The 18465-nt window shown below is 43.2% G+C and overlaps 1 protein-coding gene and 2 long non-coding RNA genes across 17 annotated transcripts in view; 1 reads left to right on the forward strand and 2 right to left on the reverse strand.

Moving 5' to 3' along the window:
- Nucleotides 1-18465, forward strand: part of LOC135908575 (E3 ubiquitin-protein ligase Topors-like) — a 323708-nt gene that overhangs the window by 187818 nt on the left and 117425 nt on the right. The gene's annotated exons all lie outside the window — the stretch shown is intronic.
- LOC135908595 (uncharacterized) overlaps nucleotides 1-18465 on the reverse strand; it is a 41194-nt gene that overhangs the window by 12522 nt on the left and 10207 nt on the right. The window lies entirely within an intron of this gene.
- LOC139050124 (uncharacterized) lies at nucleotides 1538-17480 on the reverse strand. The gene is made up of 4 exons (XR_011508800.1): nucleotides 17367-17480; nucleotides 15849-15957; nucleotides 7538-7597; nucleotides 1538-3042 (listed from the first exon to the last, which is right to left on the reverse strand). It is a non-coding gene; the product is annotated as an uncharacterized lncRNA (long non-coding RNA).

Consider the following 18465-nt stretch of genomic DNA (forward strand, 5'->3'; position numbering starts at 1 on the left):
CCATATGTCACGTGGTGGTGACGTTGAATAACACAGTAGCAATACTGTGAATGACAAAACTAACTTTTATTGGGCGAACCTGTGCCCACAAAACAGGCTACACTTACAGCACAACGATAGCGGCGAACACGCTCGGCGATCGTCGAAAATCTGATCAGCGGGTCAAGCGCGTCGGCTTTTATACAGAGTCGTCGAATGTTCCAGACTAATCGTTGGGACCCGCGTGCCTTCCATAAAGTTCTACATCATTCGCGTCAGGCGAATAAATCAGATAACACAAGGTTCGGCGATAACAGACTGCGGACAGAAGCATCGATAACTTTCCAGAAACTTCGGATACATGCAAGCGCGTCCCGCGCTGTGCGATAAGATTTGTTAGGTGGCGAAACCTGGTCGCCCGATAAATATAAATACACGTGTCAATATTAACGTTATAGTGCATAATTGGCAGGCAGACACCGGTACTTCGCATTCAGTTCGAGATCATATGTACATTAAGGTTTCCACTAACAAGCTCAAAGAAATTTAGAAACTGTCCTTTTTTGGTGTGCAAGTTATGCCATGGCATCTCAATATCATCATCATCATCATCATTCTGATTACTACCGTATTTTAGGTCCACTGCAGGACTAAGGCCTCTCCCGGCGACCTCCAATTACCTCTGGTTTGCGTCAACTAATTCCAACTTGTGCCTGTGAATTTCCTTTCATCCCTTTTGGAAGCAACTCTGGAGCTCCTATTGACGCTGTTGAGGGACCCTTGCGATGTCGTCTTCACCTCGTGCACTTATAGATCATCTTCATTTGTTTGAATTTGCTTTGAAAGTACACTGTAAAAAAAATTTCTTCAGTTTACGGTCAAAGGTGTAGGTAAAACGTTGCCGGACACTTTTCCGTCAAATGAAAAACGGTGTTTCCGTAAAACGGACAGGCCGTAAAAATTATTTCCGTTAAATGGAAAACGGTGTTTCCGTAAAACGGACAGGCCGTAAAATTATTTCCGTTAAATGGAAAACGGTGTTTCCGTAGAACGGACAGCCCGTAAAATTATTTCCGTTAAATGGAAAACAGTGAGCTCCGTAGTTGTGATAACAGAATCGACCGTACTTTGCAAATAAGAAAAACGGTGAGTTCCGTAAGACGGAAATGCTGTAAATTGAGCCCCGTACTTGTGATTATAGTACATGACCGTACTTTGGTAATGAAGAAACGGGGACTTGAATGCTCGTGTTCTTGAGCCAAATTGTTTCGTTCATTGGAATAAGTTATTTTGGGCAATGAACCACCCAAGTCGTACATTACAATGTGGATAACTTGCAACATCATTTAAGATATAGCTGGAAATGGGGCAGAAATCATAGCACACAGGAAATACACCAGACAGAACGTGCTGTGTTTGCATGTTTCCTCCTAGTGTAATTGTTTTCTACACCGCTTATTCTTCGTGTCAGTGTTGTCATGTTGCACTTGGGTTCTACACCCAACATGTACACAGCATACATACAGATTTGTGTTCGAGAAAGAACAAGCCACTTGAATCTGAAAAAACCTGTGTTTATTCTGCTTTACTGAAAAAAGCAGTGTATGAGACCGGGCTAGTTGGTATTCCATGCTGAAGTGACCATCGCAAGAGTGAACGCAGGACATTAAAAAGGTGACAAGAACAGGTGCGAACTTCCAATTGGTGTTTATTACGAAAAGGCATGTATATATACTCTTGTGCACTTGATCATAATCAGTTACAAGAGCGCACTAAGGCCGCCCCAAGGCCTAAGGCGGCCTCCCACATACAGACCCCAGGTATGCAAATTCTTTAATGTCAACGCTAGGGATAGTTTGCTAACGCAGTTGCCTTATGCGATATCTGTCCCCTCAATGATGGGCCTAGTGCTTTCTTTTGCGTTGCTTGCTATTATTTGTTTTTTCAGAGTGCATGACATTTGCATTGGGAGTTGTGGATTCCAAGGAAACCCTCTCTCCCTTTTGTACTTTTGTATTATGTTCCTGTAGTCTCATATTTAGGCACCTTCCCGTTTGTCCCACGTAACGCTGCCCACAGAAAAGAGGTGTGCTATTCACTACTCCCCCTGAGCATTTCGACTAAACCTTTTCTGTGAGCAATGTTGCATGAAATTGATTGTCTGCTGACAGGGCTGGTTTAGGCACATAACTGAGATAACTTGATGGGTGCGGGTAAAACGACCGAAACTCCCGCCCATTGGCCTATTTTCTTTAGTTTATGCAAGATAGCGTAATGTATGGGATGACTGCTAGATTCCTGTGAACAGTATCACATAGATGTAACTAAAGAAAATAGGCCAAAAGACTGCAGTCTTGGTCATTTCTTCCGCACCCCGCAAGCTATCCAAGTTATGCGCCAAAACCAGCCCTGTCAGCAGACAATCAAAATCATGCAACATTGTGCACAGAAAGGGTTTCATCAAATGCTCAAGAGGAATAGTGTATAGCATACCTCCTTCCTGCAGGCAGCGTTACGTGGGACAAATGGGAAGTTCCCTAAACTTGAGACTACAGGAACATAATCGGAAAGTACAAAACGGGAAAGGAGGTTTCCTTGGAGTCCATTGCTGTCAATGCAAATGTCATCGACTGTTTGAAAAAAACAGAAATAATAGCAAGCAGTGTGAAAGAAAACACTAGACTCATCATTGAGGCAGCGGCTATTGCAGAATGCAACAGCGTTAACAAGCCATCCCTATAGCACTGACTGTTAAAGAATCTGAATATCTGGGGTCTGTATGCGGGAAGCCGCCTTAGGCCTTGGTGCGCTTGTTTATTTGTGATGACCATGTTGACTTGCACGATTGTAACAGATTATGACCAAGTGTGCAAGAGTACATATACATACCTTTTTGTAACGAACACCGGTTGGAAGTTTACGCCTGTCCTTGTCGCCTTTTTAGTGTCCCGTGTCCAGTTTTGCACAAATCCTTTCCGCATAGACACTAGAAATTGGGTGACTAGAGGAAGGATTGGTTGAGACTTGGAATGACTGGCTGCTTGCAGAGGCCTTCGGCTTTGCCTGAAAAGTAAGAAACACCAATCAATTAAGGCTGTTCAATTATTTACCACCATCATCACTACTGTTACTCAGATAAACAATGATTTCATATTCACAACTGTCACTACAAGTGCTCTTGTCAAAAGAAATGGTTCAGACTCAGCCATGTTGGTATCTATTCATTCGTAGCCTTATAGCATAAAAAGCTTCAAATAGAAAGGACCCAAGTCAATTGATGGTTTGCTTGGAACAGTCAAAGATGTCACGTGCACATTATGACATTCGGAGATTCTCCCATATTTAGGTAGAGCTGCCATGGCCACATACTGCAGACCATAGTTTTCAACTTTCACTATTCCATTAAACAACCTTGCAGATTTTACTGTTTCCCAAAACAATTAAGCACTCTTGAAACAAGCGCAAACCATGCATGTTGTTTACTTCCGACGCAGAACAAGCAAGCCAAAGGTATTGTCCAGCTGACAGGCTGGTAGAATAGCGACAATACAAAAAAACCATGCTTGCACCACAACTGTGTCACAACAGCTGTCAGCCCCTTTCGGATATGGTTTGTTGTGTCACGGAAGAAGTATCAATGTGTAATATTCTTTTTACTCAAGCAGTGAAAATTGAAAGTTACGGTCGTGAATGCATCAACATACCCTTCCCATCTTCATAAAAAGTTATAATATTGCACTGTGTTCACTAAAAAATTTGTCCTTTTTGTAAAGAAGCCTGCAATTATGCCTGCACTCCATACATGGCTCTGGCAGGCAGTACTGTTTATTCTGTCCGTTTCTTGACTTGCAATCCCATAACGAAACAAATAATGCAACATATTTTTCTAGATTGCATTGCTTCATGCAAATGCGCTTAATTCAAGAAATTTCTGAAATGAATCAAGCCTCTCCTAAAAAATTTTAAAGTAGAGTAATTCATTAACATGCCTAACCATGAGCACTTCCCGTAGATTTTGAGAGCCAATGAGGACAGAGCTATTTGCTCAAATTTCTGCGACTCATGGCAACAGGATGGCCAAATTCCGTGCTGTTAGTAAATGCAAAGAAAAAAACTTTGGTCAATTTGTGCAATGTTTCGTTCCAAAATTTTTCTTCTTTATACCGTAGTGGGGATACTCTGTGGTAATTAGTTGAAATTATTGCTATTGGCTTGCAGTCTGGTACAAAATATTTTTAAACCCGCAGCGACAACACTATTTCCTTCGGATCTATCCAAAATGCAGATTCGGTAAAATCCAGGAAAAATGCTTCTAACTAAAAAGTTCATTCTATATTGTTTTTTTGCAGAGACACCTTTTTTTTTTCTTGGAAAACTAAGGTTAATTTCATTGTCGCCAGGCTCGGGCAGCAAAAAAAACTTTTAAATCAAAATTAAAAGTGATCGCCAGGCATGTCCAGTTGAATTTATCTGAACATGCCCTACTGTCTGCAGTACACATGTTGCCACTTTAAAGGCCTGCAAGAAGGCACCAGTTATATTTTCTAGGGCAAGAAGGCAATGAAGTACGTAACTTAAGGCAGTTAGTCACAAAGTCACAAAATTTAAAGATTATAAATTGTTTAGAAGACTTAAGTCACACATTACTGAGTCACCATCTATAGCTTACCATTAGTCTTAAAAGTACCATCATTGCATTATGATAAAACTAACCTAAGAGACTGAAACCTGGCATGATAAAAATGGAGCTTGAGAATGAAGGTTTGCTCAACAAGCAACGCAACAACAAAAATGATATGCATGATAAATTTAAAAAAGCCGCTGTTGAGGACGGTAGAGAACTAGGCACCATGAAGAAATTTGTAAATATGCAAGCATAGGATGGAGTCAGTTGGCGCAAGCCATATATATTTACAGATTACTAGGAAAGGCCTTCATCCCGCAGTGGACATAATGTATGTGAGAGCACTGCGCCCCTTCAATTATGCAGTCCCAGACTGTCCGCAAACCACCTGCGGCTTCTGGTCTGGCTAGCATTGATAGAAGGGCGCATCACAGTCATGTGATCCCGCTGCCTGGGACTGTCCGAGGTTTTGTTTGAAAGCACCGTGATTGGAGGTCGCTCTCCTGGCTGCTGCTGTCCGCTATTAGCTACTTAAATTATGGGGTTTTACGTGCCAAATCCACTTTCTGATTACGAGGCAAGCCGTAGTGGAGGACTCTGGAAATTTCGACCACCTGGGGTTCGTTAATGTGCACCTAGATCTAAGTACATGGGTGTTTTCATATTTTGCCCCCATTGATATGCGGCCAACGTGGACGGGATTCAATCCCGTGACCTCATGCTTTTAGCTACTTGTAGATTGCGCCCTACCCAGCAAATTCAGTAGCGTGGTCATCAAAATAATGCAGTCTCAGAGGCCATGTCGCCGGCACAACCATAAAGCTTGCATAATGGAATCGCAGCCTGAGCACATTGAACATGTTAACAAAGCTCAGTTTACATCGTGCTCTCGCTCTTCGGGCCCCTTAACCGCTGTATTTAAGCCAGCTCATTCATTTCCTGTAAAATTTAAGCGTCATTGCCACACAAAAATAAGCAAAAGCACGGTTGTGCTAGATCACTGTTCACCCACAAAGCACAGGCCAATATCCTCAAAGCTCTTGAAACCGTCTACTAAAGGCCTGACGTGTGTGTAGGACAAAGCGCGTCTACACTGTCTACTAATCCTGCACATCCAAAAGCGAAATTTCGAATTTGGGTAACAGAAAGGATCAGCACACATGACAACAGCAATCGGTGAAGCTCTGATTATACAGGTTGTCCCACGTAATTTGAGCCAAACAATAAAAATATGCAAGTGTGACGTAGCTCGACAGAACCAAGGTAATGTTGTTTGCCGTCACTTGGAGATACTTGGAGATAGATATTTTTTCATTCGACCAAAATAAATATTTCAACTTCGTTAATTAATCAACTTTTCAAATATTATAACTAGATTAGAAGTGTCCATGAGAAAATTGTAGAGCAACATGAAAAGCTCCCCATACAGCTTTGTGTTGTTCGAGACATGCCGTGTAGAAGTGTTTTTTCGAGAAAGAAGCTCGCGAATACACGCAAAGTGCTGCGAATGGACAGTCACGCAACAATTTAGTGTGTATTTGCAGGCTTCTTTCACGCTAGGAAAAACACTTTTATGTAGCATGTATTAATGATAATATTTGAGAATTTGATTAATTACCGAATACTAATTATTTAATCTGGCAAAATGAAAAAGAAATGAGTATCTCGAAGCGAGGGCAAACAACATTACCTTGGTTCTGTCCAGTTACGTGGCATTTGCATATTTTTAATGTTTGGCTCAAGTTACGTGAAACACCCTGTATGCCATGCCAGCTACCAGCATTAAATATCTACATGCAATATGATACGTTTCCTCGTGCACCAGTTTCACTCATCTGAAAAGCGAAATCTACCTGTTTACTATGCATATAGCAATGAGCATGACAGATTTCACGAAACACATCAAGAAAAGCAAGCATTTGCGCCTGATCACTGTGCTTTGTCTTAAAAAACACAAGGACTAAGGTTGCAGCAATTAGACCACTCATGAAAACCTTGCATTATGGCACACGAAGCATCTATTTAACGGAAGCGATAGCTGAGTGCATGATATTTGCTGTCTGGAACGCGCAAAGTACACATAAACACACAGCCTCTTTTAAAACATGGCGTCAAGCCCGCGTGCATCTTTTTAAGACAGCCGCCGTCTGCTAGCTACTTGCATATGTCAGAACAAATATCTGCTGACAGCTCTGAGAGTCCACAGAGTCTGTGACTTCTGGTAAAACGAATGCGATACTGGCTGCTCTCGGACTGGTGGATGGGGCGTCCGAAGCTGAGAGTGATTGAGAAAATCGAATGCGGGACAGCAGTGCTAAGCAATCCAGGACTGTCAAGGACTGATAATCGAAGAGGCCCACTAATGCTTTGTGTTCCTATCCTATGTAATCTCTTCATACTGGTCAGCTCAAGCTGCATGGCAAAGAAGCCCCTAGTTAGTGCTCTGAAGACAAGCCTCTTGCCCAAACATTGGCTATAGAGACGACCATCGTTCGGCAACTGTTGATCTGTTCATAGAAGTGAGAATTCCGCGACAAACTTTCCAATGAAGTAAGCAATATGATGATGAACTTGTTTCATAAAACTTCATAAGTACACCTGACCTTTGACTCACTTTTGCATGTAAGTAAATATTATGAAATTGTCGCTGTGAACAGTTGTCCCCGACTGCTGTACACTTGTGATAAAAAATTAACCGTATTTGAAAGTTTGTATAATTAGCCAGGAGAGCCGCACTTGCTGGATGGCTCATCATCTAATTTGGAAAAAAATTCAGCAGTGAGCAGCAATTGTATCGCTAATGACCTTGAAGATCTTTTATAATTATTAATTTGTAAACACCTGTTGTCGAACAGCCCACTTACTGAAGTTTTGAACACACTGTACACAACGATAGCACGTACTACACGAAATAAGATCTGTAATAGACCTTACCAAATACAATATTAGTGTGGCGGCAGGTCAAATGGCTCCTCAGCAATGCTTGCATCCTTCCTGGGAGAACAAAAAACGACATTAGGCTTACACTGACAGCACCAAACCACATAATTTAAGTTGCAAACAAGTGCCCCAGAACATAGGAAGTTCTAATTAGATATGGTCAACCTGCTTAACCATGTCACAGACATTGAATGACAGAATGTACATTTATGGAGCCTCAACTCTATGAAATACATGCTAATACAAACATGCTAGTACACAGAATCAAATTGGATGCATGAAAATTCTCAGTAAACTTTTATTTCCTAGCAACCACAAGTTGCTCTTTGTGAAGTGCAACAAGTGAGCGTCTAACCTACACTAAGAAGGTGGAAAATTCAGGATCCTTTCTGGTGAATAACTAACCATATCACTACCGGCACCCAGCAATACAAAGGTGAATTGTAAGCATTATATTGATTAAAGAAATAGTTCAGTGCTACCAAGCAAGTACAATAAATAAATTATTTCGAATTCATCCTCGTGTCATGCTAATCAAGTTAATTTTCTTTGGTTCACATGAGAGAATGGTCCAAAAAAGATATTGGAATCTGTCAACAATGTTGAAGCAATTTTATGATGGCCTGCAGATAGCAGTTGTTGAAATAAGACCTGGGGCAGGGGGAGAAAAGACAAAGAACTGTGATAAAACAAAATGGGGCCTGTGCTGTGCAGCTACTAAATGCAGTTTTATTAAAGTATGATGTGCAAAACAGCATATGTAAGAGATGCGAGACCCTCAGCTGGTATTTTGCAATGTTGTTACGGGAAATTGTTTCAAGGAGCATGACTCTTTAACCCTTCTAGGGTCAATGACGTAAATATACCGCACCGCGAAGTACAAAAATGGTCGATGCCGTATATTTACGGCGCTGTCTGTAGGTTTAAAAAGCGCGACAATTTCCTAACCTTTTTTTTTCTGTCATGTGCTGCCACTATGTGGAAATACAGGGAATTTCTCTTGCACGCCTCACTCTCTCAGTTTTCATTGCATGGTTTGTTTTAGCGCTAGTTTGCTCCTGCGCGTCTATGTACTACCGCTTGCGCATTGGCGTGCGCGCGGGCGGGTGGCGGTTTGGGTTTTGTTTTCGCGGGCGGTTTTGGCTTCTTGTGCTTATCGCTCAAAAGGCTACTGCTTGTTTCTCGCTCATTTAGTGCTCGCAGGGGTGCGCATAGGAAGGATGCTGCCGTACATGCGCTTCTGTTGCTCCTTTTTTTTTGAGATTCGCGAAAGCTAATTGCATCTGGCTGGCGATAAGATGAAGATTAGCGGAAGTTAGTACACGTTTTGCTTTTTTGATGGGCACACAACCGCACAGTTTTCTTGAGTGCGTGCACCTACACAGTTCGATTATGCTATGGATGTACTATCATAAGCAATATGAAAGGGAACACAGGAACGTGTGGCAAACAGACTCGGAGCGATACGCGGATGACGCTGTCAAAAACGAAGGGGGAAAGGAGAGCGCTCTTCCACTAACTGTTGGCACTCCCACCACGCTGGTATTTCTACAAAGGAGCAGCTTACGTCATGGATCGTCCGACAGCCGATAAGACAGTGAGATCGTCGCCAGTGACTTACACCGATTCACTTTCTTTTCTTTCATTCTCTTTTTTTCTTCGTGCAACCGCTTGATAATACTCCGAGAAAAAGTTTGCCCTGTATTTCAAACCGATTCTTTATTTGAATAGACACACTCAGTTGTCAGTGGCACCTCGAACAGCGGCGACGCTCGAACCAATGACGACAGAGGAATAGAATACAGAAAAAAATTTTAAAAAGAACATTGACAAACTGCCTCTCGTGCGACTTTGTTGCACGAAGTTCGTTCAGAAAAATTCACGTCGCACACTGCAGTGGCCCACGCAGAGCAGTCAACTCTGAATTTGTAACCTCAAGATGCCTCGAGTACCTTTTAAAGAACGGGAAGACATAATAGAAATGTCTAAAAGAGGTTATACACAGCGCAATATTGCTCTCGTGACAAGCCGCCCATTGAAAACGGTCAACCGGATTATCCAGGCTTACCGAGACGAAGGACGCATAAACGATGCGCCGCACCGCACACGACCTCGATCGACAACGAATGACCAAGACCTTTGCATCGTGGCTGCCGTCAGCGACAAACCATTTCAAAGTGCAAAGGACGTTCGAGGTGCTCTTGGCTTGAACAACTTGAACGACAGCATGGTACGATGAAGGCTTAGAGAAGCAGGACTGCGAAGTCGCATCGCCGCACAGGAACCTCTGCTCACCGCAACCAACAAAGCGGCTCGCCTGAGGTTCACCACTGAACACCGCAGCTGGAGCGAGAGTGGGTAGAAGTATGTAATTTTCTCTGATGAGTCCACGTTCTCGAGCCGCTGGGACCAACGTAAGAGAGTGTGGTGGACCGCAAACACACGCTTTAGTCCGCAGAATATCCAGGAGGTGGCCGCCAGTGGACGCGTGTCTGTGAACATCTGGGGGGCGATTTCCCACGCAGGCCTAGGCCCACTGGCGAGAATTGATGGGAGGTTCACCAGTGCTGCGTATTGCACTCTGCTCGAGCACCAGATGATCCCTTATGTGTTGAACAGGCCGCACCCAGATGGGTGTTATTTTTTCCAGCAGGACTTGTCTCCCATTCACACATCGAAGAACGTGGCGCGCCTTTTGGAAGAGCGAGGGGTAATGCAACTTCAGTGGTGCGCGAAGGGTGCCGACATGAACATTATAGAGCACGTTTGGGGCCGTATGAAAGTGAACCTTTCGAAGAGCTCACTACAATTGGCGAACTCCGACCAACTATGGGAAGCAATAGAACATGAGTGGAAGCGCCTTCAGCATGATACCGTATTCATCGAGGCTCTCTACGCGTCTTTGCCTCAAAGAATGGAGGCCATCGTTCAAGTCGACGGTGGCATGACGCATTATTAGGCCACCAACGAACAAAACAAAGGACGAGGATAAGCTGCGATAACGCTATTGCCTTATTTCATTTGCTTCAATATCTTTTTAATATTCGGCAAGTGCCAATAAACTAACTTGGAACTCACCCTTAAAGACCATATTTTCCCGGTTTAGAAGATTTACCATAAATCAATATCGAAGTCTGGAACAGTGCTATCTTTTGTAACGATTCGACGCAAAAGGTTACCAGTGACGCAATATCGAACAGTGTTCTGGCGATGCGAAATTCCGCACTTTGCAGACACATGGCGGGAGTGCGAACAGCTGTTAGAACAGCGTCCCCCTTTCCACTTTGTTTCCGATGGTGGCCGCTGCGTATCACCCATACAGCTGGGTCTGAGGGTGTTTTCTACGCATTCCTGTGTTCCTTTTCATATTGCTCATAATAGTACATATTAGTGTAAGAGCAGGAACATTTGAGTCTTGCAAGGTATTCTCGTGTGCACATTTTCAAAGCTTTGAACTATAACAATGTATCAAATTTTTTACTCTTATAGGTTTATTTCCTTTTTTATTATTGTTATTCATGAATACAGAGTACATATGTACCAACACAAAATAATTTTTTTCTCGCTTTACGGACACCCTAGAAAAATTACGGTCAATTTTTTTCGAAATAAGTCCCTAAGAATTGGAATCTGCAATAAAAAAAATCGAACCTGGGTGGTCGAATATGGTGAAAAAGATTGACCCTCAAAGGGTTAATTATATTCATGTAATCTTTAGAAACGGATGGCATAAAGGACATACTTGTTGACAGTTTCATAGCGAGTCATGAACACGATGCACGCGGGAGTTAAATAAGCATCTTTAAAAAATGCTCTAGAAACTTGCAAAAAGCAAGTTGAAAGCAAGTCTCTATAACCTCTCACAACACCGAGCTTCACCTACAAGTGTTGTAACATTTCCTTGCAACGTGCAGCACTGTTTTTACAGACATAGTTTGAATAACTGTGTCACAAGCTCTGGAAACAAAAGTGCATAAGTGCTAAACAAGCACATATGATGCCCTACTCCTACTGCACAGACACATTTATCTACACCAACACATGTAGATGGATTATGTCATCCATTAGGTAGCTTCTGATCATGTTCCAAAGCATGAATCTCATAACTGCAAATTCTATAAGAATGTGACACCAACTGATTACTTGGGGACAACACGAAACGACGGGAGAAGGCCAAACAACACAAACGCAGGCTAAGACTTTGGTTAATTGCACACACACACACACACACACACACACACACACACACACACACACACGCACGCACGCACACACACACACACACACGCACGCACAATCACACAAATAAATATTAGGCCTATTTGTCCTGCCTAGTTGCAGCTGCAGGACAGCGGGATGTTGTAAACAACCACACACTTGAACTGCTGCATGTGCCTCTTGCTACACTTTGCGTCAAGGCCTGGTCTGATTCACCTTTTTGAACCCAGATTGCTTGACGTGACAAAGAAATGTTCTAGCTCTCCCAACAGTCTTTTTGAGACTATGGCTGACCTTCTGAATGTGATCTAACAGTGGTCACACCACTGTAGGCCAATGTTAGACCTGGGTATATAAGTTCTCCTCGACTTGTTGAGGATGCTATTTCGTGCTTCTGTGACAGAGCTTTAAGCCGAACAGTGCGCTGATGCGAAAGGCAGAATTCCCTCCTTAAAAGAAGGGGCACAGATGCAGCGCACATGACACTCACCAAAGAAAACAATGAGGTCAAGAAATGGAAGATCACTGTCTAGTGGTAGTTTTCCAGTAGAACACGTTGTGGGGCTACTTGGTGCAGAGCTTTCAGAAGATGAAGCGCCAACAGAGACAACACAGTAAGAAAGAACAAAGACAGGACAAGGCGCTACTTGCAACTGTTTATTGAGGTCAAAAGCAGCTGAATATGTAGCCATGGGGAGAAGGGGAAGAAAAAAACAGAAGCATTGCTTGTGTGAAGGCACATGCACGAGAACACAGAAGATGAAGGGAATCATAAGATTAGCCAAAATCTAAAACTTATCTGAAAACATGCATTCACTTGTGTAAATATTCAGACACAGGCATGCTGACACAGGCATCCCCTCTATTCTTAACCTGGTTGGCCTCCAACAGTTCATGCGCCACAGTGTATTTGCTTTTAAGCACGATCGTTGTATCATGAAGCCTTGCTTCACATACTTGCTTATTCTCATTCTTGCAGGCCTTGCAATGAAGTGGCAAGTTTGAGCCATAACTATTTTTCAGCGAAAGCTTGTGCTCCCACAGGTGTTCACTAATACATCGGCCAGTTTGCCCGATATACTCTTTCCCACACTTCCACGGTATACGACCGCTTCTTCACAGTTCACAAAAGGATTTGTATGTTTAATAGAACACTCTACTTTTAGAGTCATGAGATCCAATCAGGCGGCACAAAGTAGCAAGCTTTCGGGGCGCAGCAAAAACCACAGGAATTTTATATATTGCGGCGACGTGTTTAAGATTACGCGCCACTTCGTGAGAATACGGTATCGCCACTGGATACGGCAGAAATTCCTTGTGGGCACGAGGTCGGTATACCGACCCTGCAATTAATTGTTGCAGTATAAGTCTATGCACTCCAAGACTGTTAAACATGCGATTGCCACTATGTGCCTTGAATTTACCCTTAAAGAATTGTGCTGTCATAAGGCACACAAAACCTTTGACGAACAGATTTTGAAGATGAAGAAAGCTGGCTTTCCTTGTTTGGTTTTGAGCAAAGTTTCGGAGGCGTTGTTGAAGAAGGTGCATAAAGAAATAAACTGAAGCAGTGAAGAAGGTCAAACATTGGAAAAGAAAGCTAAACCAGTGGTGATATCGTATTCTCACAAAGCAGCGCATAATATTACACGTCATTGTGAAATACAAAATTCCTGTGGTTTCTTCCGAGCCCCCAAAACTTGCTACTTTGTGCCGTCTGGTTGGATATGATGACTAAGAAAGTAGAGTGTTCTAATAAACACACAAAAGCTTTTGTGAAGTACGGAGAAGGGGTCGTATACTGCATACCGCTGAAGTGTGGGAAGGAGTAAACCGGACAAACTGACCGATGTATTAATGAACGCCTGCAGGAGCACAAGCTTTCACTCAAAAATGGTTATGACTCAAACTTGCTGCTTCATTGCAAGGCATGTGAGAATGAGAATAAGCAAGCACGTGAAGCAAGGCTTCCTGATACAACAATCATGTTTAAAAGCAAAGACACTGTGGCATGTGAACTTTTGGAGGCCAACCAGACTAAGAAAAGAGGGGACGCCTGTGTCGACACCCCGTCTCCGACTATTTACAGAAATAAACGCATGTTTTTAGATAAGTTTTAGATTTTGGTTAATCTTATGATTCCCTTCATATGACTCTTCCATATTTTTGCACATGTGCATTCACGTAATCAGTGCTTTTTTTTTTCTTCCCCCTCTCCCCATGGCTATATATTCAGTGCTTTTGACCTCAATAAACAGTTGCAAGTAGCACCTTGTCCTGTCTTTGTTCTTTCTGACTGTGCTGTCTCTGTTGGCACTTCATCCATTGAAAGGTAGTTTTCCCACTTCCATGAGCTCATCTAGCACCGTAGAGAAGACAGAAAACAAATCACTCAACCCATTTAGTAGGCTTACTTCACGTCATATAGGGTAGAAAGTTTCCAATGAAGCAGAATACCTTTACTACACTGGTTCTTACAGCAGCTAGTGTTTTACGACTAGCTGACAGTGTTCTCGGCAGTGAAAAGTCGCAATTAAAGTGGTTGAGCAACTTTTTAATGTTTGCTACAAAGTGCCACGCATGTTCAAGTAAGCAAAACTACTACTGAAAGGCAAGCTCCACTATCTGGGCCTGAAGATTTTCTGTGGTGAGCATAGAGCTGGAGCTATTCCCTGCACTCAAAGGTGTTTCTACCTTTTCTATTGGTGCACCTGAACACTGAAGCATGTTGTTGCTGCAGGAACACCGGAGAGCACATTTAACACTTTGTACCACCCCGACGTGGAGGGGAGCCTCCATTACCAAGTACGTTTGCTTTCAACAGTGCGTTCGCACTGCCTTTTAGCATGCATTGCCAAGAAGCATTTAATGGAGTTGAATGTAGCTCACGTCTCAGGTCAGACAACTTCGAGAAAGCCAAGGCCTATGACTGTTATGCAATTTGTACACAAAGGCAACCATCAATTCAAGCAAATTACTCAGAGAGTTGAAACTGCCTTTTTATTTTCAGTGCCAAGCAATCTGGGCACGTACAAAATGCTAACCGGACCAGGGCAACACGTGAAGTTTACATCAAAAAGTATGTGCTGGAGTTCATAGGTACTACGGTTGGTGCTGTTTACAATATGCCACTGTCCTGCAGCCATAATCATGTAGGACAAACCGGCCGACGACTCAAGGATTATCTTACAAAACATGCACAGACCCTTGACACAACATGGGGGAGCAACATAGCTATTGATGCCGCTTTGTGCAGTGGTACACCAAATTTTTAGCAGTGAAGTATCTTCATGACACATTTTCATAGCAGACATAACTTTCAGAATATCTCCCACTATGCTAGCGTGTCATCACTTAACCTGCTTGGCAAATTGAAGTATTCAGATCAACCTGCTGGAGCGTTCTGAATTGGGCTGCTTGTTGGTGCATGTTTAGAAGGGAACTGAACAGGGCTACAGACACGACAAAGGGAATACGTTGCTGTGTACAACGCTGTCACTTCGTACTGGCAGTAGCACTGTTCGTTCCCTTTTAAATATTCATATCTTTTGGTCGCCTGACCACGCAGCATAGCTGCGAGCTCAGGCTATAATTTTACATTGTTACGTTGCCTTCCAATATTGCACTTAATTACATCATCGCATACTCACCTGTTATAGTTAGCTCAACACTAGCTCACAGTGAGCTTATTCGTGGCTAATCTTAGTTACCATGGAGCCATGACAGTGCTAACGATCAGTGTGCAGTGTTGTTGCATACTCATTAAGCCAACACTAGACAAACAGTTATTTTATTGGTGTGTGTTTTATCTGTTGCCTCAAGTCTTGAACTCTGGCACTATAAGTGTTTTTTAAACACCACTCATATGTGCAACCAAGTCAGGTATGAAACAATATCCCTTTCAAGTTGACGTGCTCATACTGAACCAATTTGTTGCCACAGGAAAACAAATAATCAATTATCCTTTGAATGCACCTGCAAAAATTACTCTACTTGCATGGGCCTCGTCATTCCACCAACATTTGCAATCACTGTCTAATAAGACTGCATATGCAAGACAGATATACAATAGAATGGCACAGCTTACCAGAACAAAGAGCACCACTACACAGATTGCTGTGGCACACTTTCTCAGGCCCGCTGGCTGAGAAATTGTGCACAAACTGGCACACAGACATCCTTCACTGGTGCAATAGCTGCAAGTGAAGCAAATAACATCAGGTATTTTCAGACTGGTCGTCCACAGTAAAGCAAAAACATTTTCATATACAAATACTCTTGCACATAAGCTTGTCACCGAATTACCGATTGCTGTGGTATCGCTTGGTGTCTTCAATTGTATCGTTCAACTTATTTAAAGAAAAGACTTCATGAAGCACCTTCTATTCGGCAAAACAGCAGACATTTTGCTCTACATAACTCACAACATGTATTTTAGAATAATTATTGTATTGATGCATATATGCTGAAAATTAGTCTACGCAATTAGAGACAGTCAGTATTAGAACCAGCCTTTAACATCAGTGTTGACACATCTTTTGATTTTTTTATACCAGTTTGTAACATTTGTAACTTTGGATGTCCATTACACACTTTTGGGCACCGCTATTCTGTGTCAAGGTTACGTTAAAAATTACTTATCACATGCACTTGCTTTACAATTACGGCCGCAGATGGGCAAAATTTACATGGCAATCCACTCCTAGATTACGTTAAATGCTGACGTATTGCGTCAGAACGTTGATAGTCAGCCTGGTAGCTGTATGAAGTAAAAACAAAACAAAAACAAAAATTCGCGAAACATCTGATGCCGATTACCAGCTAGCAAAATAATCAATTTCTTCTCCAGCGACCCTTAATGGGTATCACGCGGACACTTTCAAGTGCGATCGCGCACGATTGCTCGGGTTCGATCCCAAAGTGTTCCAAGACACCGTGTTACACCAGTGTTACCTAACACTGCAGACCGCACGAGGTTACGGCAGCAAGCACGCTACACCGTCCATTCACTGTGATGTAGGGGCATCGCATGCAACATGCTCCATGAGGTCTTCATACACAAGCAGACTTTCAATTCCAGAAGCAGTCTTTCAATTACGGGTATGAACACAGCGATTATGCACGAAAAGCACACTGCGTCCTAAGCTTAAGGAAAAATAGAATTTCGCTGTGATGCAATGCGTCGCCGAATACGGCTAACATAGTGTTACAACGCGCCGTGAGAGATTGCTAAGGAGAACAGTAACTTCACTTTATTTTGGAATGCCAAGAACACATCACAACACATTGCAAAACTGGAATGCCAACGTCAGTAAACCAGTTGCCACATACAGCCGATAACGAACTGCTACAGACGACATCGTCGCTGATGTTGCCTACGCGTCTCAATGTACTCTATATGAAATCAGCACAACAAACGCTACACCATTTATCACAGACTCGCAATGCCGCGGCTTTATCAATCCTTACGGCCAAGCGGGAATGTCGTTACAGGGCATTGACAGGGCATGCTCGCACAACACAGTTGAGCCCGTCAGCGGCCATCGCGGTGCATTTCGCACGCGCGACGTGCACCAACAACAAAAAGGACACTTAAATTACTTACTTGCGTAGCAGTCCATCGTCGATTCCTTCTTATTCTCTCAGTGAAATCCCAAATGCAACAGGTCTACCACCACCACACACCGCCATTTCCAGCCACTGTCCACTCTGTACTGTTGCGGCGGAGAAATGCAACCCGTGGTGTAGAAGCGATGAAGGGTGGTAAGCAGCGCCACCACTGACACCTCTTCCGTTTGTGTGTGCGTACTTACGATTCGCCTATGAATAATGTTCAAGCAGCGTTACCTATGGTGATATTATGTAACAGCTGGTAAACGTGGGCCGTGTCTTTTCTTTATATTCGTTGCGTGGTGATTTTTCGCTCTTAACATGCTCAGTTGCCCTCCACATGAAATTACGGACGGTTTTCCGTATTTCAAAAACAGAGCTCACGTCCGTTTTTTTACGTAGAATTCCGCCGTTTTTCATGAAACTGAACGGTCTACGTAATTTTTACGGCAGGTTTGACCGTAAAATTACGGAAATTTTTTACAGTGTAAACTATGATCCACGGGGAGCTCGGTTTGACGAATAGCGTGCGTGGGGAGCACCTGCCCATCCCCGAGAGGCAATACAGTCACTGTGGTATACAGGGCAACGAACTGGCCGGCGCCGAAGCGAAGAAAGCACTCGAAGAACGAGAGTCACTGCTTTCAATTCCTTTTTCAAGAGCGGACGCCAACTGTCTCCTCTCCAGTGTCATCCGAAAATTGACAGAAAAGCACTGGGACAATCCGGATAATCGCCACAGACGACTCCAGAGATTGGACCCCACCATGAATTTTAGGCTACCACCGAAAATTCAACGAAGCTGTGCCAGACTTCTGCACAGACTAAGGCTGGGGGTAGCGTTTACGCGCGGATACGTGCACCTCATGCGACGCACCGAGTCTCCACACTGTGAGGTGTGCAATGTGACTGAGACTATAGGTCATGTGCTTTGTGACTGCCCTAAGTTTGCGGAAGAGCGTGATAGGTTGGTCATGGACCTTACGCGTCTCGACAGCGCACCGTTGTCGGAGGACGTTATTTTAGGCCCTTGGCCAGACGCTCAGTCGAGTTTCAAGGCCATCAAGGCAATACTGTACTTTTTAAAAATTACG

Source organism: Dermacentor albipictus, chromosome 9 (genome assembly GCF_038994185.2).
Source record: "Dermacentor albipictus isolate Rhodes 1998 colony chromosome 9, USDA_Dalb.pri_finalv2, whole genome shotgun sequence".
NCBI classification, from domain to species: Eukaryota; Metazoa; Arthropoda; class Arachnida; order Ixodida; family Ixodidae; genus Dermacentor; species Dermacentor albipictus.